This window comes from Ochlerotatus camptorhynchus, unplaced genomic scaffold (assembly GCF_037179485.1).
Source record: "Ochlerotatus camptorhynchus isolate MF236.1 unplaced genomic scaffold, CSIRO-AGI_Acam_v1.1 ptg000367l, whole genome shotgun sequence".
Classification (NCBI taxonomy): Eukaryota; Metazoa; Arthropoda; class Insecta; order Diptera; family Culicidae; genus Ochlerotatus; species Ochlerotatus camptorhynchus.
Window position 1 is genome coordinate 3,615,249 of NW_027040855.1, and position 24,724 is coordinate 3,639,972.

General features: G+C 37.0%; 1 protein-coding gene across 2 annotated transcripts in view; it reads left to right on the plus strand.

Moving 5' to 3' along the window:
- The window catches only part of LOC135709868 (dual specificity calcium/calmodulin-dependent 3',5'-cyclic nucleotide phosphodiesterase 1-like), a 714,199-nt gene that overhangs the window by 129,615 nt on the left and 559,860 nt on the right, over window positions 1–24,724 (plus strand). The window contains exon 1 of one of the 2 annotated variants that reach the window (XM_065232301.1): window positions 18,898–18,980. The exons of the other annotated variant lie outside the window; for it this stretch is intronic. The gene's annotated coding sequence lies outside the window, so the exon portion shown is untranslated. Of the gene's footprint in view, window positions 1–18,897; window positions 18,981–24,724 lie in introns of those variants that run through there. 2 annotated transcript variants of the gene reach the window in all.

The window sequence follows — 24,724 nt, forward strand, 5'->3', positions numbered from 1 at the left end:
TAGGGAAAGCGCTTTTTGCAAGCATTCGGTGATACTGTTGAGCACCATTGCAACAATTGGACATTTGTGTAATTTTCAATAGCGAATAATTGAAAATTTATAAAGTGTTCATTTTAGCAGATACGTAGAAAAACTTCCAATCGATTGACTAGTTTAGAATAAACATCCATCCGCTTTTGACAGAGTTATATTTGGTCAAAACTTGACCACTTTTCGTAACGCGGTCGATTTTAGTTTTTTGAAATTGCGTCCTCAATATGTTACCAAAATACGTAATCCTACTTCAACAAATAGGAAATTATACATTATTATTATTTTAGATCGCTTTAGAATGTGAGTCACGATGTCCAGGTGTTTAATGTATATATCATGATTGCACTGTCAAAATCACCTGTTCTATTTTAGTCTCAGTCGAAATTCATGTTGTTAAATATATCCAGGACGGATTCTATACTGTAACAATCCCTTTTGTTACGCCTGCTCAGCCCACAAGTGACTCTAACCACACTCTGGGTCGGCTTCTTTCCACCGAGGTTTGCGAAATTAGAGGAAAAACCATGATAAAATTAATTTTCTTACTGACGGCGATTTATTGAATTTTTGCCCTAACGGTCCCTAACAGCCCCATCTCTTCCTATCAATAAGTACTCACAGTTTTTGTTCGTGTGTGGTGTCAGTGTCGTGCCCGTCGATGAACGTTAGCTGGCTGGTTCTTTCAAGGCTGACACGAGGACTCCGTGCCTGGTTGGATGCTACGGATTTTGTATCCTTCCTTGTCGTTCACGCCAATCGTGCCGAATGCCCCGATTGCGCCGCTCGCGTCGATTACGCGGATCTGGCTTCCCCGAATCTGGTGGGATGGTTGTGCCAATCGTGCCGATTGCCCCGATTGCGCCGTGTACGTCGAACACACTTATTGTTGAGATTGCACTCGTCTGTTTCCCCGGGACTTAGATGATTCCAAGCCGACACGTGTTACGACGGGACTACACTCAGTGGAGCGTTGATTCGCAGCCTTATTGTGCGTCTTCGTCCACTTGATGACGGTGTCGCTTACCGTTTTATTCAAGTATGGCTGTCGATCGTAGTTCACAGAACTTTTCCACCACTTCACTTGGTTTTGGTTTTCTTCGAGAGCTAAGGTCTGGATGCTTTTCTAGTGCTCAAGCAAGTGACCGAGTCTATCTACTTGCAATCCTCAGGACTCAGGAACTGGCGAATAGGCCTTTTTCTGTGGTTTTTAAAGGTAGCAACCACCCATCAGGCAGTACTGCTACCATAATTACCAGCGTTTAGGGGTGTACTGTGGGTGTGTCGTGTTGTTGAGGCTGTGTACAATACCTTCACAGTGTGTTGTGCTTTTCAATTTGGTCGTTAACCGTCTTTTGCCTTCTAGATAAAATTTGCATGATACCTAGTTTAGTTTATTTGTTTGCATGAATTTTACTGTTTATATAGCTTTTATATTTATTATTTTAGTTTGAACTAAGTCCCTATCTAGCTCGCTCAGGTTTTATTTATGATTTTTCATAGATATATTTATATATAAATCCCCATTTGTGGAACGAACGGAGTGACTTGTCACAATACAAACACGACTAGTGGTTGGCAGTGCACCCTAAGACTCCAAATGACCGTAATTGCATGTAGAGACTTTAACTGATTAGCCATCTACGCATACTTTTTGTCGGTAAAATAAAACAGGACATCATTTTTAAAACTGATGAGCTTAGGAAAAATTTTGATACAGACTATTTAATTAAAAATGATGCATAAAATTTGGGTTAGGATTGATTTACATAAAAATACGAAATACTAAAAAAATTTAAAATTTGTGCAAAACAAAAAACTAATTTGAAAAAATATGTTTAAGAATTTAAACATCTAACACTTTGCACCAGATTTGAGAGCATAATTTCAGCTTCCTCCACAAAAAGAATTGAAAGGTATCTTTTGTGAAAATTTAAAATTTTACTCTTATACATTGCATTTTGTGTGTGCATGTGTTTTTTTTTTATTTCTGTAATAATTGTTTAATAACAAAGCTGAAAAACGTTGAATAGGATAACGTACATGTTTTAGAAATAGAGAAATTTTTGTAACATTAATCATACTTAAAATCTCCTTCTCCCTATCCACATCCATGAAATTGTCATCCACGAACCTAGAGAAGACCGGGAGTATTCGGTTGAATTCCTTTAACTTTAGATTCAAGACAATAATAATGTGGGGGAAATGGATGTAAAGTCGGCCTTAATGCCCCTAATTTGGGCCCATACATAAATTCAGCAATTGACTAAATTTTCAATAGTGACTAAAAATATCCATTAATACCGTCCCAATGACGTGTTCATCTAGATAAAATTGATGAATTACAGATTGTTAGCAATGGGCCCAATCTTAGATCCATAGGCCAACATTAGAGCCATTTCTCATATAACGTAAATGATAATTTGGCTCTGTAAAGTTTCCTCGATTGAGCCTTTTTAAATAAAGTAATTAATAAAAAAGGTTTATAAAGGATTTAACAGCGACTTTTCTCTGAGTGTGCTTTTTTCGGATATACCATACAACTTCCTACAACTTCTTCTTAAACGTCATTTTGACCACTTATACTGTTTTCAAGTTATACTTTTTTGAAAAATATAACCCATTTGTTATATAAGTCCTTTTAAAAAAGTAGTCCGGAAAAATTTCATTTTTTTAAATAGAAAATGTCAGTACTATGCAAAGGTTTATTCAAATCTGAAAGGGTCGGGACGGAAGTGGGACGGAGACTGCGGTTGGGCTGGAGCAAAGATGCCAGATTTACTGACATGGCTGTGAATTTACAGACTTTTGTTTCTTTCACAGACATTTTTCCGTTACAGACATTAACAGAATTTTTTAGGTTTTTTTTGTAATCAAGGGAAAATTTTAAAATTTATTTGGTAGCACTGTCATACATATTTATTCAAATTAAACGTGCGATCCATTTTGCAACATGCATTAGAAATTCGGGCGTTTTCCAATGCACCACACGAACGAGTTGTCACTGTTACAGACGGTCATAGTTGTAGACCTGTCAATGTGTTGTATCCAAAATGAACATTTTCCATATGATTTGACAGTTTGTTTGGATACATCAACTCACGTTGGCCTGTCTATAACTTTGCTGTCTATAGTCACTGTCACTGAAAAAGTGAATGAAATCGAGGGGGACGAAAGTCCAAGATTTATTCGAAAATTACTCTAAAGTTTGGTTTATTGATTCATCCGATATAATCGTGCTTAAATCTTATATCGGGTCACATCTCTATAAGTATCATGACAGGTAACACCCGTTTGTTTATAAGAAAGGAACGTCGTGAAATCTCAACCAACAATTCAAAAAGGCTGATCAGCTTTTGTAATCAAATCTTGTAATGATCTTTTCTCGCAAATCAAAGCTCACCTTGCCAAATCAACAACACCGTCGGCTTGGGAAAAGCTTTTCTATTTGATGAAGGAATTGGTTTCCGTAGGTTTGCTTCAGTTTGAAAAATAAGGTTATTAGGGTTAACTACCCCATTTCTGGCCTATTAAGCACAACCCGCACTTAGTCTTTCTTAATCTAGCGCAGTTTAGCACCAAAAGGAATGTTATCATTACTGATGGCTTCCAAATTCATTTACATTCACTTTCCGTATGTACCATAAGATTTGATAAAGAGAAACAAACCGTTGAGATATTGTTAAAAGTCTAACACTACTTCTTGACGCCAAACTCGGCCTACGGATTCTAAACTCGGCCTAACGCATTGAAACGCCATTGAAACGCCAATGAATTCACTTCGGCCTATCGGATGAACACAAAAATTGATTCGGTCGGAGCGCTTCTTTTGTTTTTGGGAATATTGGGTGCAAACCTTCATATCATGCGTTCTCATCTTTTATGTCAATGACGGATTCCGTCACGCGTAAAATTAGTTATTTCTAAGTGTGTATATTTAGGTGGTGAAAAGTTGAATCTTTCACTAAGATATGCTCGTTCCCTCGCTGCTGGCGTGCAAAAGAACCAGTACTAAGTAACTAACGGATTTCCACACTAAATGGCATATAAGATCGACTCAAATTTAAGTTTAAATTACTCAAACTCTAGAAAACGTAGTTTACTTGTAGAATGAGTAAAATTTTTCGGGCCTCATCAATCTTTTCGAATATGACAAAATTCGACGAAAAATCCATTCATTCTAGAAGTTTACACTCAAAGAATAAATCACATATCCAATGGAAAATAATTATTAGAATTTCACATAACTTTCATGTGATATCATAATTGGGAAATGCACCACAAAATCACATGAACCTTATATGTCAAATGAAATTTAAGTGATGTATGATATAGAACTCATGAGTTTATCTTTATCTTTCATTATTAAAGAGACTTTCAGCCATCGGCTGGTTCATCTCTGGCAACCCCAGAAGGGAGTAGAACTCATGTGATCACATGAATGTTATGTGAAATTCAGATAGATATCATTGGTTTTGTTCAGGGTGCCTTCCATTCATTTTTCCTAAAAAAATGTTTTATTAAATTATAGAATAATAAGATATTATAATGATATTTTGTATGTGTAAGTTACAAGAAAAGATTGTAATGTTTGTGTTTGACGCATAAAACCTGCAAATTTAGCTTTGGCAGAGTCACAATGAGCGATTTTCTAATCGCCGCTTCGCGAAGAGTGAAGAGCGAAGAGTGGGTGAGATAAATGACAAAATCGCTTATTGCGACACTCGTGTAGCAAAATTGGAAGGTATTAGGTGTCAAACACAAACTTCACAGTCTTTTCTTGTTGCTTACACAAACAAAATACTACTATAATATCTTATTATTCCATAATTTAATAAAACATTTGTTTATCCAAAATGAATGGAAGGCACCCTGGTTTTGTTATTGAAAACTTTTTTCCGTGCTCTTATTTCATATGTACACCGAGATGTTGCTCATATTAGAAAACAAATTCCTGTAAAAGCTCGAGAAGATTTACTCAGTCAATGAGTTTACTACGTTTTCAAGAAAATGAGTGAGCTAATCTCAACTTAGAGTTAACCTCATTTGTCGTGTAGTCGTAATTTATCTTTACATTAATTGCTTTTAACGTATACGGCGTATATGGATGCATACCCAATTCCAATTAGGTCCAATTCGTTTTAAGCATGTAATTTTTGCTTTTACATGACTTTTACAGGCATTTCAAATTTCGCTTCTATTTCATGACCACCCCTCCTTCCCCACGACCCTTCGTCACACGCAAATCTTCTGCTAGTTTTATGCAGTCCAATCACAGTCATTTCTGAAATTCACAGATATTTTTCGCAGACTTCTGAAAAACAAATCTGGCATCTCTGGGCTGAAGTGATACTGGTGCAAAAGTGGCCGTCCCTTTTGGAGCCAGCAGTGCTAAAGACATATTCAACCTACCGTCCTTCGGCGTTATGACCCAGTACCATATATTCGGAACCAGTAGACCAATTAACGACTTCATTCGAGCAGTTAAAATGACGTTTACTACCACTCGAACTTTGAAATAAACATTATTTTGAGATTGTTTCTTCTAGAACCACGAGAAAAGTAGCCAACATTTGTGCGTTTCATAAAAAAATAGAAATTAGTTGGTTTTTTGTGAAATTGCTGGTAGAAAGCCACGCTCAAACTGCTTGACAAAGTAGTCAATTCTAAGAACGCCTCTACCACCGGTACTCGCATTCAAAAGCCTGATTTGTTTACAAAATTTGATTTCCAAAATGTCAATGCATTTTTAGTATTGGCTCTAAACAAGAGAAGAAGATAATATACTTGCCTAGGTGTAATCGAAAGTCGTTCCTAAAATGATATCCTGCATTTGATGAAGAAAGCATCTAAATTTGTACCATTACGCTACACCACATTCACTTTCTATAATCATGTCTCATGATGAGACATCACACGAATCATTTTGCTACACCAACGAAATTATGATCAGACCAATTGAGAAGCAAAGGTTTCAACATTTTTCATTTTGCTGCCTTAACATCTGCAACGGGTTAAGCCATCATTGCTCCTAATTACAGGATCAGACATTTTCAGCGCTGCCATCAAGAGGAATACGGTTTTTATTGCCGATCTCTACCCGCAACATAGCATCGTTCATTTAATTCCACTGACGGACCCCTCATCAGTTGTTGGACGTTGGAGATTTTTTGCTGATTAAACCCAAGCTCGGATAAAGCTGGAAGCTTGCGCTCGGTTGATGTTTATGCTGCCAGCTGGGTAAGCAGCATAGCAGTTTAGTTTTATTTTTTACTCTGCAAATCCATTTGAGCTGAATGTCGAAGCCCGGTAAAAACAGTGAACAGAGAAATAAACAGCGAGGGGACAAATCAAACTAAATAATTAAGCAGTTTCCTCCCAAATAGGAAATTACATCAAAATTGCAGCAGGGTACTCATTAGCGAAGTGGATTGTACTGCTGATGTGGAACCAACTGTGATGCAAGGTAGTAGATGTTTATGGTGTGTGGGGAGATTTTCAGAATAACTTCCTTTTATATTTACATAAATGTGACCCAATATGCACATATCGACTCGTATCAGCACTCCACAAATTAATAACCAACAACCAAAGTGTGCTGTATTTATTTATGCACCAGAAAAAGCCCGGTGGCTGTGCATGGAGCTTAAAATCAGTGACCGAAATAATAATCATAAAAATAACCTCACAACGGAACATGAACCAATAAAACCGAGTGTGGGCGATTGAAGGGGTATTAAATGTCATAACTATTAAATTTCTTCGTTTTACGATGCAAATGGTGCGAAGTTGAAAGCTTTGCTGAAATTGTGCGTATGATTGCCGTTACCGGCCGAGAGCTGATCCGTTTCCAAGGCCAACATCAAGGGAATTTAATGGTGGTCAGTCAATTTAAAAAAAAGGGATTGAAATGAATGCCTTCACCATGCAAGAATTTTGTTTAATTACAATGCACAAAAATAATACCGGTGATTTAGTTGGGAACGGAAATGAGTATGAGTTTCCTCGCATGGACATTTGGATGATTTAAAGATTCGATCAATTCGAGCAGAGGTGTAGTTGGGGTTGTTTGCTCCCTAGGCATTCTTTGAAAATAACGTCCCTTTCCAAACAGAAATCATCAAGCGCCATGTTTTGAACGCACCGGTGGTTGAGTGGTAAGCAAGACTGCTTTCTCAACCCATTGTGTCTGGATCTAAGCCCAGCCGAGGTCATTGAAATTTTCAAAGGTAAAAAGACTCTGGTCACACCTTATTTCGGAAGGAAAGAAACCTCGTTGTTCAAGGGCCATGCGTTGTTGAGTTTGATATGTCGCCAATGGTCGCAAAGCCGAATTTAGGAAGGCTAACATTGCGCTAAAGCCGTTAGTTTTAGGTTCATGGTGTCTTGGGGTGAGTTTTTATTTATTGTTTAGAACTCAACTTCACCCGATCATTACACCGTTCATTTTTCGTTTCTCAATAAATATTATTTTATTATATTTTTATGAGATAATTTCTCCAGTGCTTTTTGGAGTAGTTTAAAATAGGTCGTTTGACGCGTTTTTTTCTAACAAACAATGCATTCTACCGCTCTTAATTTACTATTTTGTGGGAGTGATAAAATATACAACTTTTAACTGCTCCTCAAAATCCGATCATTATCAGTATCTGGTGCTTTGATCGGCAAAATCATGTATTCTACTTAGATTTGGGATGCTGAATACAAATCTGGAATCATATTTTGTTAAAATAAAAGCCTTAGTATCATAAGAATGATTTTATATGAATAAGGCAGGTGGCTTTATACGCTTACATTTTTCAATATTTTGCGACAAAATATCAGTTTTTTCGTAATCCACACCTTTTGGTGAAATGTTAACACCAGATTCTTTTTCAGCAAACACACATCAAGTTTAAATGCTAACTTCTGAATATTGGGGGCGACCCCGGCGTATTGGTTAGCATTCATACCTCTCACGCCAAAGTCTCGAGTTCAAATCTCACCCCCGGACAAGTCACGAATGACCCAAGAGCGTTAAAGTGACTAAAAAAACTTCTGAATATTGAATTGCATAAACACTTGCATGATCAACTTCCCCCCAGAATAGAATATTATAATTTTTAATCAAATTATAATTCTACAATGGGTCAATATGTCATTTAAAAATTAAATTCGTACAATGTAAAAAGCATTCGTTGGTACAGGTTTGAGAGGTGTTTTTGGGCGCCAAACATATTAGAGATGGGCGATCAGATCCAGATCCATTCAAAAGATCCGGGTCAGCGGGGAGAATTCTCTATGTTCTTGGATCGGAAGGATTGAAAACGAGCTGTCAAAAATGATTCGGATCTCTCTCTCACTCGCTCTTACATGTTGCTTTGCTTCTATCCGTCTTCCCACATTTGACAACTCTTGTCAGGCAGCCCAGCGGAAACCCGCTGATGTATCCAATTGGTTTTCTAACAGTATTTTTTTTTTCGTTGAATGGATTTCAAATAATTTGGATTTAAGATGTGGAGGCAAATATAGCATTCTTCATATTATATGAAATCTGATGATGCCGGTGTTACAACGAAATCCAAACGTTTATTATTACGCCCGCTGGGGTTTTTTTTTTATACAGGGGGGAATCTGCTCCCAGACACCTGAGAAGATAACTCAGGGTGTGGCGATGGGAGAAGAAGCTCTCCCGACCCACTAAACCTTACCCTGTGCTCTAGGCCCTTGCCCTCCCCGGAACCGCCCGAAAGCATTACGTCATGGGAGGGGGCCGGTTGCGCTATGGCGCATCACTAGGTGTTGTGTCCGACGTGACACTGGCTACTGCACAGTGAGCAGCTGTGCAGGGCCTTCCTCTTGTTGCTCGCTGTTCGTTGTTCGCCTGAGTTCTAGAGCAGACGTGATAGCCAGCCGACTGTCCAGGGTCCATACAGGACAGATGTGACCGCTTACCAGCTGCGTGTGCTAAGCACTAAGAACCCGGCGTCACTCCTGCCTTTGCATAACGAGGGTTTGTGCAGGGCTTCTCTGCGGTAGTTCGTTTAGCCGCAATATCTCTCCCTTGGGTTCGATAATTAGCGTTTCCAGGGCACACCACGAGGAGGCGAGCTACTTCATGCCCCCTGGGGTTGCAGAAGTTCATTTGCTGTTTTGCTGATTACTGCTGTCAAAATTTTGTTGTTGTGAGTGTGGGCTTTAAGCAAAACAAAATCCTCCAGCTGGAAGACAAAATTACGTCTATTTTCGTAATCTGTGAGTAACTAATTTGAATCATTGGTCATGAAATTAAATCTTTACAAACAATTATGTATTCTAGGAACTAATTGCATAATGTCTGCTCAAGGAAAAGCTTCGAGTGAAATTTGGTATCATTTCACGAAGGAGAAGGGCAAAGGTAAATGCCGGCACTGTTCTGATTTGATAGCAACAGTCGGTGGTTCGACCGGAAACCTAAAAAGGCATATTAGAGGCAAACATCCGACGATTCAGAGCGGATAGTCCTGCACCACCAGCAAAATATGAAGAGATTTTAAATCCTGCTGCTGTAAGTACAGGCAAACCCAAGGATGATTTGGATCAATCTCCGGAATCAAGTTCGGCTCCAGTTTCCGCTCGATCTACCTCTCAAACAACGATGTCGAAATTTGTTGACATCGTCAAGCCAATGTCGGTGCAAAAAAGCAAGCTTTTCAACACACAACTGTTGAAAATGATATGTAAGGGATACCACCCGTTTTTAATAGTCGAAGATGATGAGTTTCGTAAATTTGTGAAAATGTTGTGCCCATCATACACGTTGCCAAGCAGAAAGACGTTAACAAACAGTTTACTCCCAACCGTTTACGATGAACTATTGGCTAAAGTTATGAATGATCTGTCGGCTGCTTCGGCTGTTTGTCTAACTTGCGATGGATGGACCAACTCAAACAATGTCGGATTTTATACTTTAACCGCTCATTTTTTTTTTGGTCAGAATTCACGGCTCCAATTTTACTTGTTGGAGTGTTCCGAGTTCAGTGATAGACATACTGGAGAAAACATTTCTGTTTGGATCACGAATGTCTTGAAAAAGTTTACAATTCAGAACAAAATTATTGCTTTGGTTACTGATGATGCCGCTAATATGAAAACAGCTGCATCAAAATTGAACATTATTCATCTGTCATGTTTTGCTCACTCCCTCAATTTGATTGTTCAACGCAACATTGCAAACTCCATCCAGCTGGTGGTAGATAAATGAAAGTCCATCGAGCAGTATTAAAAAAAAGTAGTTCAGCGCTGGCTAAGCTTCACGAGCTGCAAGGAAAACTTGGCATGAAAGAGCTGAAACTAAAGCAAGACGTTGCCACTAGATATGTTGCAACGGCTTCTTATTAACAAACAAGCTGTTGTATCAACCTTGGCATTGCTGGAATTGAAGCTTCGTTTGGAAACGCGTGAATGGGATTAAATTGAAAGAGCTGTCAAGATTTTGGAGATTTTTTACGCCGTTACGGAGGAAATTTCAGCTGAGAAAAATGTTTCACTGTCGAAAACTGCAGTCCTAGTCCGAATCATGAGCCAACAAGTAAAACAAAATTTGGAAAAAGAGTCATAATCACCAGCGATAGTGCGGAAGTTGGGACAGGAACTTCTTGATGGATTAGCCAAGCGGTTTGGTGGCAGGGAAACCAACGAGTTGGTGGGCCTGGCAGTTTTATTGGACCCCAGATTCAAGAAGCAAGGATTCAGCGAAGATTCGAACTATAATGAGACGTATCAATCATTAATTGAGAAGATTCGACAAGCTGATCCTGGCAATTCAGATCAGCTGCACGTGCATATTGAAGGATACAACGAGAAACTATGTTGATCCATAGTTTGGGATGAATTCGATGAAAACGTCAATGAATTACAAAGCACCAAGGATCCGTCTGCATCGGCAATCGCCGAAATATACAAATATTTGGCAGAACCCTATCTTGCCAGAACCAAGGATCCCCTGGAATGGTGGGAGGCAAGAAAATTGCTTTATCCAAGGCTGTATGGCGTAATGCAAGAGCGGCTTTGTATTCTGGCGACGTCTGTTCTTTCTCCGAAGAATATTTCCAAAATTTTGTTCATCACCCATAATTACTAAAAGATGCGTTTGTAGATGCGAATTATTAGAGAAATAATAAATGAATAATTGATGACAATAAGTTGTAAATGAATTTTCTGTGCTCAAGGTAGAATCTCCGAATAAATTTAAAATGCACTAGGTGTAAGTGATCCGATGATCCGATCAACTGATCCGGATCACCTTTGTGAATGATCTGGTTGAAAAATGTTCATATAGTTAAAAAAATTTCTTTAGGTTTATCAGAAAATAGTGATCAACTTCCTCCAGTTTTACGATAAGTGACATAAGGGTGGTCCCTATGTTTATTGAGTTCAAAATATCACCTTTTAAGCATATTTTATATATATCAGCACAAAGTTCTACAAAGTTGTAGAACAATTAATTTGAATCAACTGTCTCTAATGGTTCTACTTATATAAAACTGGTTTTATGATGACTTAGGGTAGGGTGACTTAGGGTAGTGTAACTTAGGGTAACCCCAAACAAATCAGTTTTTTACATCAATTGTGTAGCCCATGATTGGTAACATGTTTCGTAGCTAACGCATGTCCAAAGAAATAATATACTCATTGAGATCTTTTGATGGTAGTAAGAATGTGTTTAATCAAATGGTCTAAAAGTGTTCATATTAAATCATTTGCGAGAAATCTATGAATACACATTTTATTTAACCTAATGCATTAGGAAAAAGTTACTCTTTGAGCATTAGGGTAAAAAAGACCCAAACTGCAACTCGCTCCCATAATTCCATTTTTGAACCGATTCTTGATATATTGGCCTCAAATGAAAGATGAAGGATCCTTTAATCTGACCCTTCCCAGGATTTCCCCAATTTGAACATATAGGCTACCTGGTACCGGTTCCGATAGGTCACAAAAGGAAATATCCAAAACCTCATTTACTGGTATCGTCCGTCCTTAATTTTGTAAATTTTGTCAATTCTTTAATACATTCTCTAAACGTTGTTAAATTTGTACATTTTAATTTTTTTTTTCATTTTTTTTCAATTTTTTAGATGATGTAATTTTTTTAAATTTTTTCAACTTAATAAATTTTATAGAATTTTATCAATTTTGCCCTTTTTTAATTTTATCTTATGTGACAATTTTTTAAATTGAAATCTTTTGTAAATTTTTCAACTGTGATTTTTTTTTTCAATTTTGACAATTTAATCTTATTTTCTTCAAATTTTGTCATAATTGAATGTCAATTTTATCTTTTATGTAACTTTTTAAAATTTTGTCAGTTTTGACAATTTTATCAATTTTATTAATTTTGTAATTTTGAACATTTAAAAATTATTAAATCTTATAAATTTTACCTATTTCATATTTTTTAAATGTTGTTAATTATATAAATTTCCTTCAATCAATTTTGCATTTTTTTTTTCAATTTTGTCAATCTTCTAATTTTTATTTAAGGTTGCAAATTTGTAATTTTTTTCAGCATATCAAGTTTGAACATTTTGTCATTTTTTTCAATCGTGCTTAGTTTGAAAATCGTGCCATTTTGTATTTTTATTTTGTCAATTTTGTAAAAGTTGTCTTGTTTGACAATTTTGTCTATTTTATCAACGGCAGTATATCAATTGCCAAATTTGTAGATTTTTTCAACTCTTGTAAATTTTTTCAACTTTTTTAAATTTTGTAGAATTTTTAAAAACTTGTCAATTTTGCAAATTTTTAAATGTTTGTCAATTTTGCAATTTTTTCTAATATTGATAGTTTTGACATTTTGGTGAATGTTGAATGACACTTTTTTTCAAAATTTGTCTACCTTGTATTTTTTTTTCATTTTTTTTTAAATTTTTGTCTATTTTTTCTATTCTACCGATAATGTAAATTTCGTCAATTAAGGTTATTTTGTCTATTTTGTAACATTGATAATTTTGTTATTTAGTACATTTATGAATTATGTACATTTTATAAATTTTGTCACTAGTGTATTTTTTTTTGTTAACATTGTTAATTTTGTAAATTTTGTACATTTTTCATCCATGTATTTTATTCAGCGTTTTTTATTTCAATATTGTTAATTTTAAAAATAAATAATTCTTTAAATTCATTTGTCTTTTTTCCAATAAATTTTTAAATTTTGTTTATTTTGTAATTATTTAGTTTTTTTTTTTATTTTTTTTATTTTTTTAAATTTATAAAATTGCATTTTTTTTTTTAATTTTGTCATTATGTCAATTTTTCCATGTTGTAAGTTTTGAAATTTTTTCCATCGAAAATCTGGATATTTTTAAAAATTTTATCAACTTTTTGAATTTTGTCGTTGTCAATTTTGTCAATTTTGTCAATTTTGTCAATTTTGTCAATTTTGTCAATTTTGTCAATTTTGTCAATTTTGTCAATTTTGTCAATTTTGTCAATTTTGTCAATTTTGTCAATTTTGTCAATTTTGTCAATTTTGTCAATTTTGTCAATTTTGTCAATTTTGTCAATTTTGTCAATTTTGTCAATTTTGTCAATTTTGTCAATTTTGTCAATTTTGTCAATTTTGTCAATTTTGTCAATTTTGTCAATTTTGTCAATTTTGTCAATTTTGTCAATTTTGTCAATTTTGTCAATTTTGTCAATTTTGTCAATTTTGTCAATTTTGTCAATTTTGTCAATTTTGTCAATTTTGTCAATTTTGTCAATTTTGTCAATTTTGTCAATTTTGTTAATTTTGTCAATTTTGTCAATTTTGTCAATTTTGTCAATTTTGTCAATTTTGTCAATTTTGTCAATTTTGTCAATTTTGTCAATTTTGTCAATTTTGTCAATTTTGTCAATTTTGTCAATTTTGTCAATTTTGTCAATATTGTCAATTTTGTCAATTTTGTCAATTTTGTCAATTTTGTCAATTTCGTCAATTTTGTCAGTTTTGTCAATTTCGTCAATTTTGTCAATTTTGTCAATTTTGTCAATTTTGTCATTTTTGTCAATTTTGCTATTTTGTCAATTTTGTCAGTTTCGGACTTTTTTTTTAAATTGTTAGTTTTTAAACTTTGTATATTTTTGTAATTTTTTTTTCCATTTCTATTAATTGATGTAAAATTTTGCAATTGATTTGAAATTTCTTTAATTTTAATAATTTTGTTTTTTTTTCGATGGATGGACGGAAATGTGAATCTGGTTACATCCGGATTCCCACTTCCGGTTCTGGCAGGGTCCCAAAAATGATACTACCAAAATCTTATGTACTAGTGCCGTTCGATTGCTCAAAATTTATGATTTTTCATTCAGAAGTAAATAGACATCATGGCAGAGGCCGAAAGATAAATCTGGCTACACCTGGATCCCTGTTATCGGTTTTGGTAGGACTCAAAAAGAACAATTCCTGAACCTCATTTACTGGTATCGTTCGACGGTTAAAAATTAATTGCTTTTCATCCAGAAGTAAATAGACATCATCCCCTGAACCAAAAGGTGAATCTGGTCATATCCGGATACCCAGAACCGGTTCCGGCAGAGCCCCAAAATGAACATATCCTATACTTCAATTTATGTAAAATTTTCCAATTTATTTAAAATTTCTACAATTTAATCAATTTTGTGTTTTTTTTTCGATGGATGGACGGAAATGTGGATCTGGTGACATCCAGATACCTGATTTTGGTTCTGGCAGGGCCCCGAAAATGATACTAAATCTTATGTGCTGGTACCGTCCGACGGCTCAAAGTTTATGGTTTTTCATCCAGAAGTAAATAGACATCATGCCATGGATTTCGTTGATCGCCAAGTTCTGACTGGACATAAACTTGTGCCCAACTAACATGTTTAGCTTTATAAGCCAACTTTTGCAGTGCAGAATTTGGGAAAAATATAAACGGAAACTTTGAATAGTAATTTTGAGTACACATTCAAACAAGTTTTAAAATATTGAATATAACTCATGAAAAATGCAAACTTTAGGTGTTTTTAAAACCATAAACATTAAAAAAATTACAAAAACTTTCAAATGTTGGTTATATTTTTCAAATATTTAAGCCGCCATTTTGAAAAAAAAAATATCATTGTCAAAATGGACGAATTTTTCGTAAAAATGTAAATGATTTCGCATAGCACACATTTATGCAAAGTTCATGCAAATCAGAGAAGGTTATTCCGATTCGTTATTTGGTGTGTAACTGCTCAGTTTTAATAAATCCTTTGAAAATAAGTAGTGGCTAGTGGCCACCGGAGATGTTCTGAATTTTTGGGAGCAGAGAACTAGTTCGGCCTAATCGCCCATTTTGAGCCTATCGAGCAGAAAACTTCAAAGAAATCCATGATTTGGGAGTTAGCAAGTCAATTATACGTTTGGTACGATACCTTAGTTAATAAGCTACGGAACGAAGTCAATGAGAACGCGTGGTTTGAAAGTTCGCACCAATTATTCCCAAAAAAAAAAAAAGAAGCGCTCCGACCGAATCAATATTTATCTTCATCCGATAGGCCTAAATAAATTCTTTTGCGTTTCAATAGCGTTTCAATGCGTTAGGCCGAGTTTAAAATCCGTAGGCCGAGTTTGGCGTCAAGAAGCAGTGTTAGACTTTTGACAATGTCTCAATGATTGGTTTCTCTTTATCAAATCTTACGGTACGTACGGATAGGTAAATACATTTGGAAGCCATCAGTAATAATAACATTCCGTTTGATGCTAAACTGTGCTAGATTAAGAAAGACTATAAGAAAAAAAAATAAGTGTGGGTTGTGCTTAATTGGCTGGAAATGGAATAGTTAACCCTACATCTTAATTTTTTTTTTCATCGCTCTTTTTTTTCTGGAATGAAATTTTATTTGAATTATTTTTTTTCCTGATACTAGAAATAGTATTGAATTCTATGCTGACCACAGATTCAAGCTCTATTGAGAAATAACCGAGATCTGGCCATTTTCTTAAAATCGGTTCCGGTGAAGTGACAAGTATTGATAATGTTTCGAATCACGTCAATATGAGTATCAATCCTTATGATTTTTCAGCGTGATGCCTCCAGTATCGTTTAAAGCGTCACAAGTTTCAATGGTCATCCTAAAGCAGGGTCTGGGCTCCCCGGGGGAAGTGGCAATTTTAGAACATGACCGGAACCATATCAATATGGGTGTCAAACTTCAAGATGTCAATAGTAGCTTTTTCAGGTTCACAGCTTGCCCCGGTTTCATTGGAGCAGGTTCTGGGTTCCCCAGGGAAAGCGGTCAATTTAAGACATGACCGGAACCATATCAATGTCGCTGTCAAAGTTCAAGATTTTGCAAATGGTAGATTTTTCATGTCTTTAACTTGCCCCGGCTGGTTCTGAAGCAGAATCTGAGTGCCTCGGCCAATATCGAACATGACCGGAACCATGTTAATATGTCAATCTTCAAGATTTTACAAGCCAACACCAATGGAGGATTTATCAGGCTATCAACTTGCCATGGCTACTCTGTAGCAGGTTCTGGATGCTCTAGAGGAAGTGGCCAATTTGAGACATATCAATATGGGTGTCAAACTTCAAGATTTTGCAAGCCAACACCAATGACAGTTTTATCAGGCAAACAACTTGTCATTGCTACTATGTATCAGGATCTGGGTATCCCAGGAGCAGTGTTAAATTGAAAATAGGATGGTCCCCATGGCTATTAAGTTTGAAACTTCTGCTTTTTAGGAATTTGAGATCGACCAGCACGATTTTTAACAAAGTTGTACGCACTTAATTATGTTTGCCAAATCTGCACAGCCGAGCTCGCGGCAAACATATTTTGCCGAGATCTAAGCAAAAGTGAGGTTTGCTTGCTGAGTCTAGGAAAATGTATTGCTGAATCTCAGCAAACAAAAGCCATGTTTGTTGAGATCTCAGCTTAATTCGGCTCGGCTGTGCTAATATCGGCAAAAAATTGCCGAGCTGGCAAACAAAACTAATTGTGTAGGACTATTTATTTGAACCAACCAAGCGGGGAACATGATGACAGCTCCAGTGTAATGTAAATGTTCCCCGAAAATTTTGGATCTCTGGCTCAGTGCTGCAAAATATCAATATCAATACCTACAAAATTCTGAATTTCACTAGCCACCTAATGTCAGTATCAGTTCACACAGTTGGAATATCAATATCATTCGCCTCAATGTCAGTGCGGTTATGATATTGACATCGTAAAGCGACAACTTATATTAAAAATTTGGCCGCAATTTTTTTCTTATATACGCCAGCTAATCGAGTACCGATCTCTAGGATTTATCTGTAATATTAAAGCAATGCAACGGTTTTATAAAAAAGTTGATTTATTGAGATAAAAGTAAGATTTTCAACTTTTCCATAGTAATATTCATATGGAGAGTAATGTCAAATCCGTACCGCCTGATATCATGCTTACTGTGAATATCAGTGTCGGAAGTGAAATTTAGTGCAAGGCCAATATCTTACGTCAATTTACATTGTTGACAGCACGCAGCCCTTCTCTTGTTATGTAATATCGAATGAATATATGTGTTATTTTTTAATTGAGCTTATTTTAGTTATCTTTTTTTCTCGCATGTGCAGTTTCTTTTTCGGCAATTGAAAGCATTTTTTAACGTTTATATTCTTCGTTTTGACAAATAAATGAAAATATGGGGAAACTTGTCGATTGAGCTGATTTTGATTGAATACTTTCAAATAACGGACATCCAAATTGATGTCAATGAACTGCGAGATCTTTTTCTTTTAGTTTATGCATGAATAAGCGCGTAACGTAGTTGATTTGTTACACACTTAGAAATAACTACTTTTACACGAGACGTAATCCACATTGGACGTAAATCATAGAACGTAAACAAACATTTCAAATTAAGTGTTCTCAAACCGAAACATCAGCTAGTCGACGAATTGATTTGCACATTTCTTTCAACTGATTATTATGTCAAAAGGCCCGCTTACATGTGTCGGTCTCAGGGAACCGAAATTTACATGACTTTTTAGTAGTGTGTAGTTTTGAGTGCAATGGTATTTGAATTGGGGTAGATTTTACGGTATTTTACCTCGATGCCTATTGTCCGATGTATAAACATAGAATTCATTGTGATTTCACTAGAGCTAGTAATAAGGACACTGAAAATGTAAGTTTTTATCAATATGATAGGTTTATAAAACTAAGAAATAAATGAAATTTCAGCTTTGTAGCAGCTTCTTCGGATGTTTGCTAAAGGAGTCAGTGGTTTGCACAGTAGTAAAAGATTCAAATTAAATACGATCTATGACGATTGTTTCTGGTTTGTCAAGTTTTAATCATTTACGATTTTATTTAAAAAATTTTGGTTGTAATTTACAATTAGAGATTTCGACCAATGAATTGTTTTAAAGTCAAACGACCAGCCAAACCAATTTGTAAACCAGTGCAGGGGCCATCAATTTATGATTAATAAAAAAAATACAATATCCAAGTAAATAGCTTTCGTTTATATTTGCGTATTTACGTTCCCGTTCAGTGAATGCAAAGTGCTTTTGTTAAAACAACAAAAGAAAAAAAAACATAAATAAAAATACCGACAAAGATATAAAAAAGCTGTGTTTCCGCATCCTGCGAATAAAATTACATACCCATAAAAATGGATAAAAAGCTACAGTTGCAGGACGACAGCGGCGGTGGTGGTGGAGAGGGCGAGAATGAGCGAAATGTCTCTTCCCCGGGACAACGTGACAATAAAAGTGGTCCTCAGGGCAACAACCGCAAAGTAAACCGAGCACCGCTGCCATCATCGTCACCACCATCGACGACACAGATGGAGGATGGCAGCAGCAGCAGCAGCAACATCGGTGATGGAACTGTGGCCAAACTCGTGGCAACTGCGGTCGCCCAGAAGCAGCACGTTGTCCGCCAGAGGTCGCAAAAAATAGTACTCGCACCGGGCAACAGCGACGATCCCATCTATCACATTTACGGTGAGTTGGATGTTGTTTTGTTTTGGTTTATGATTATATTTGTTTTAATTGCTTGAACAAGTTGACATTGCAAACATGTTCATGGGATGAGTAACACTCAAATACAAGCTGCAGTGAACCAGAAATATACAATTCTACAAATTAATGCTGTTCTGCCCTCTGACCTTTTAATTCCTTCAAGCTTTAACTTAGACGTTTATCAGTACAAACTATCGAAAACCTTTTAAAGTGTAGAAAACAGTTTCATTATTTAAAAACACATCTTTGATTTACGGTGCCCTCAGCAAAACTGGCAATTACATTTTAATCAACTTTGGCACAGACCCAATGTCTCACGCAGGAAAAACAGTGCATGATTTAGAGCTTATAGTTTCTGTTTTCCAATCCCAAAATGATTCTTAAACATAGACTGGAAAAATAACCAACCTTCGTCCAACCATCCCATAAAACAACTCAAACCAGCCAAAACTGCAAATGCGTGTAACCGTTCTCCGGAAGCACGCTTCGCATCGCAGGTCATACCTACAAAACTGGGTCATTCCCAGAGGGTGGGGCACCACGCGACAGCCACCGACCTTCCGAACAGCAGCTGTGCAGCACAGGAAACGACATACGACAGGAGGACAAATTTTACGGATGAGTAATTCCGCCTTGCTCGGGTGGTATTTTTGGCAACCGTTCCGGTTCCAGTCCGCGGAATGATTTTATGGCCTCTTCTGTTTTTTTTTCCTGTGCAAATTATTCCAAAATGGGAAAACTATGTTGGTTCACTGCGATGAATACTCTCAATGGATGGGGGGGGGGGGGGTTAAGTGATCAAGTCTATTGGCTGGGTAATCCTTGTTTAATTTGCTGCAGTTGTTAGATGCTTTGACACTAATGACTGTTTTTGTTTTTTGTTTCATTTCAGGTGAGTTTCAAATGTCATACTGAGAAAAATAAAGGTGGTAAGTATAAGTCAAATCCCATGAAAATTTGTATCCTGGTGTTCGCGTTGACCAGGGGTTTTCATATTTCTTAAAACTTGCCATGAAATTTCTCAAATGCTTTTCAGATGGCATCTGCAGCCGGTCTGAAATTTCAGACATGCATCTACTGCCGGTGAGATCAACTCAAAATTGAGTCGGATCACATTCAAAATCGTTAAAAGTAAAGTTACTCGTATGGAGAAATTTCTAATATCTCGTATGGAGAAATCGTATTATCTCGCTTCATTTTTTTGTTTGTTAACTCTTTATTTGTTCCAAATTCAAAATAAATTACATTTCATTTTATTGAAGGTCTGCAAAATACGCCTCCGCGGTGTTGATGATTTCCTCACGCAAACTGATTTTTTTATTGATGAGCCATCTTTTGAGGTTTGGGAAGCGATAATAGTCTGAGGGAGCCAAATCGGTTGAATACGGTGGATACAGAAGCAATTGGGGCCGTAAGTCATTGATTTTAGTCGTGGTTGCGATGCTCTTGTGCGCCGGCGCATTGTCCTGCAAAAAAAAAATATATATATTTTTTTCGTTTCGGCCTCTTGCAGCGATTTCGGCCTTCAATCGCTCCAATAATGCACAGTTATACTCGCTGTTCATGGTTTTTTTCCTTTTTCAAGGTAGTCCACGAAAAGTATGCAATGAAAATCGCAGAAAACCGACGCCATAACCTTTCCGACCCATCGAGCCTACCTCGACCGCTTCGGAGCCTTCGTGCCGGCTTCAGTCCATTGCCTGGCACTCATTCTGTTCTCTAGGGTGTAATAGTAGATCCAGGTTTCATCAACAGTTACTAACAGATTCCGCATCAGCAAGTCCAAACACTCTTTCGAAGTGCTATTGGGTTCGTGTTTTTGTTCAGGAGTGAGCTTGCGCGGCACGTGGCGGTACCCAGCGGCAGGATAACCTTTTCATATGCAGAATCTCGCCCAAAATATAGCGTGAGCGCTCAGTACTAATCTTTGCGGTTCCTGCTAGCTCGCGCACTTTTACTTTCCGGTCAGCCAACACCATTTCATGTTTTTTTTTTTACATTGTCCTCTGTAATCGCATCGGAGGGCCTGCCGCTGCGGACTTGATCGGTAGTGGAGTTGCGGCCACCACGAAACTCTCGAAACCAATATTTGACGGTATAAACTGACGGAGCATTATACCCATAATATTTATCCAACTTTTCGTTTGTTTCCTTCGCCGTTTTGCCTCTCAAAAAGTAATGTTTTATGAGAGAACGAAAATCGTTTTTATCCATACTCAACATGATGTCAAACACGTCAGCAACAATCAACTGTCAAAACAAAACTAAAGACAGTATCACACTGAAATTTGGAATTTCTGCTGAACGGACTACAAGGCACCATAAGCTTTTTGCAGTAGCAGCGCATTCTGGCGGTCAAGGAGGCTACTTTTCACCCCACCTAGTAAATTAGGTGCTCCAGCCAGTACAGTAACTTACCAGCCTGAATTGTTATGATATATATCTAAATGATCGCGCACGGATAGGACCCAATTTGCCATGGCTGCTATGTCAGATATTCTAAAGGGTGATACGGTCAAAATTTGGTCAAGGGAAAACGCGTGTAAATCGGTGAAATCGTTTATTTAAAAAATCAAATTAAATTTCTTTTTCAAGTTCAATTAGTATAAAATTCAGGAAAAATATTCAGTTAGGCTTCCGCTTTTCCAAATCCGAATTGCCGGGCCTTACGCTTGACCCCTGCCATCAGATTTTGTACAGCCACCTTGTCCACCTTCTTCGCCGCAGAAAGCCAGTTTGCCTTGAACTGCTGCTCGCCCTTAGCAGTTTTTTTGGTCTTCTTTAGGTTCCGCTTGACAATAGCCCAGTATTTCTCAATTGGGCGGAGCTCTGGCGTGTTGGGAGGGTTCTTGTCCTTGGGAACCACCTGCACGTTGTTGGCGGCGTACCACTCCATGGCCTTTTTACCGTAATGGCAAGATGCCAAATCCGGCCAAAACAGTACGGAACAACCGTGTTTCTTCAGGAAAGGCAGCAGACGTTTATTCAAACACTCTTTCACGTAAATTTCTTGGTTGACAGTCCCGGAAGCTATGAAAATGCTGCTTTTCAAGCCACAGGTACAGATGGCTTGCCAAACCAGATATTTCTTTGCGAACTTTGACAGTTTCATGTGCTTGAAAACATCTGCTACCTTTCCCCTTCCTTTTGCCGTATAAAACTCCTGTCCCGGAAGCTGCTTGTAGTCGGCTTTGACGTAGGTTTCGTCGTCCATTACCACGCAGTCAAACTTCGTCAGCATCGTCGTGTACAGCCTCCGGGATCGCGCTTTGGCCGTCGTATTTTGTTTATCATCGCGATTTGGAGTCACTACCTTCTTGTAAGTCGATAGTCCGGCTCGTTTTTTGGCTCGATGCACGGTTGTAGACGATACACCCAGCTTATTTGCGGCATCTCGGAAAGAGAGGTTAGGGTTTCGCTTGAAACTACCGGCAACTCTCTTTGTCGTCTCAGTGGCTTCCGGTTTTCGATTTCCCCCCGATCCAGACTTCCTGGCTGTCGACAAACGTTCCCCAAACACTTTAATTACATTTGTAACGGTTGATTTGGCAACTTTTAGCGATTTTGCCAACTTTGCGTGCGAGTAGCTCGGATTTTCGCGATGCGCGAGCAAAATTTTGATACGCTGCTCTTCTTGCTTGGACGGCATTTTGACAACTGAAGAGTGAATTCCAAAATCAAAATAGGAGCAACATTCTACACACACACACCTTCAAAATGAGGGGTGTTCAGGTTTTTTAAATGCAAAATTGAAAGAAATACGTCAAGTTGATATTGACCAAATTTTGACCGTATCACCCTTTACTACGTGGAGGTAAATCGTTTTTTTGCCGATGACTTGAAGATTTATCTAGTCGTTCGAGGCAATGCCGACTGTTTAGTACTACAAAGCCTTCTTGAAATCTTTAATGATTGGTGTGAACGTTATTGTATGGTCCAGTGCGTCTCAAAGTGCTGCGTAAATAGTTTCCGTCGAACTAGGACTGCCGTTTTGTTTGATTATAACATTCAAAGTGTTTTTATGTTACTTATTTACTGTTTACGTTGCTGGGACTGCAGTTCAACGTCAACGGTGTCATGTTGGATGAAAAGCTCACATACACTCGCCACTTCTCAACGACGATCGACAAAGCTAATCGTCAGCTTGGATTCATGTTCAAGATATCTAAGGAATTTCATGATCCTCTGTGTTTTAAAGCCCATTACTGTTCATTGGTACGCTCACTAGTGGAATTCGCGTGTGTTGTCTGGAATCCCTACCAAGCAGTATGGAGTGGACGATTCGAAGCTGTTCAACGCAAATTCGTCAAATACGCACTGCGCTATAGTCCATGGAGTGACCCACTGAATTTACCACCCTATGCTGAACACTGTCGTTTACTGGGTTTGGATACTGGTCAAAATTAATCTATATGCTCCTGCCCGAACACTCCGTCCGAGAGCCTTACTACATGAAGAAGTACATGCATCCAGCTATGCTGCAAACAGTTCCTTTGTCGCCATGATTCATCAATTCAACGAAGTATCTGACCTATTTGACTTTGATATCAATGCCTCCAGATTTCGGCATCGTTTGCTGTCGGCTTATTTTTAATTTTTTATGAGTGACTACATTTAGATGTAAGTGTTTCATTGAGACTATCAAGTCAGATGGACTATAATAATAATAATGGCGGAGGTAAAGGTACTACAGACGTTTATTTACAGTAACATAACAAGAACAGTACATAATTAGTAATGACAATGGTTCAAGGACAAGTGGTGACATCTATGTGTAGGTACAGTAGCTATTTCATGTTAAGGGAAGAGGCAGTAGTAGTAGCAAGTCAGTATAACAATTGAAATCTTAAAACTAAAAACTAAAACTAAATCTTATCTAAGTATAAAAGGAATTAATCGTTGCAATTGAGGATTACAACGATTTCTGCCTGAAATTATTAATTATTTTGTTGGACATTTGTCCTAAAGTCTCAACATTCGAAATTCTATGTACCTCGGTAGTACTGCACCAGCAAGACAGCTTCATAATCATCTTCAGAACTTTGTTCTGAATCATTTGAAGTGCTTTTTTCCTGGTAGTGCAACAACTAGACCATATTGGCATGCATGGCCAGTCTAAAAACTAGTTTAAATATTAGAAGTTTATTCATCAGGCAAAGGTTGGATTTCCTATTTATAAGAGGATACAAACATTTTATATATTTGTTACATATGGCTTGAATGCCCTCAATGTGATCTTTAAAAGTCAATTTTTGTTCAAGGTTTGACCAGGAAATTAGAACTCCGTTCATACTGACTATGCGACTACTACTAGGTTCCAAAAGGGAAGCTTCAGGCTTATGTGGAAATACTATAAGTTGAGTTTTGGAAGCGTTGGGAGAAGTCTTCCATTTTTGTAAATAAGAAGAGAAAATATCTCAACTTTTCTGCAGTCTACTGCAAATAACAAGCGGAAATGCCTGTGTCATCAGCGAATAAAGATTTTTGGAATCCCTGAGGTAAATCAGGGAGGTCAGAAGTAAAAATTTCATACAATATAGGCCCAAGAACCCCAGCTCTAACAGATAGTCGTTCAGATTTGGAATTTTGATAATTTACCTGCAAAATTCTGTCAGTTAAACAATTTTGAATTAATTTTGTAATATAGAGTGAACAATTAAACTTTTCAATTTGGCAATCAAACTTTCTTACCAAACACTGTTGAATGCTTTTCCTACGTCTAGTAG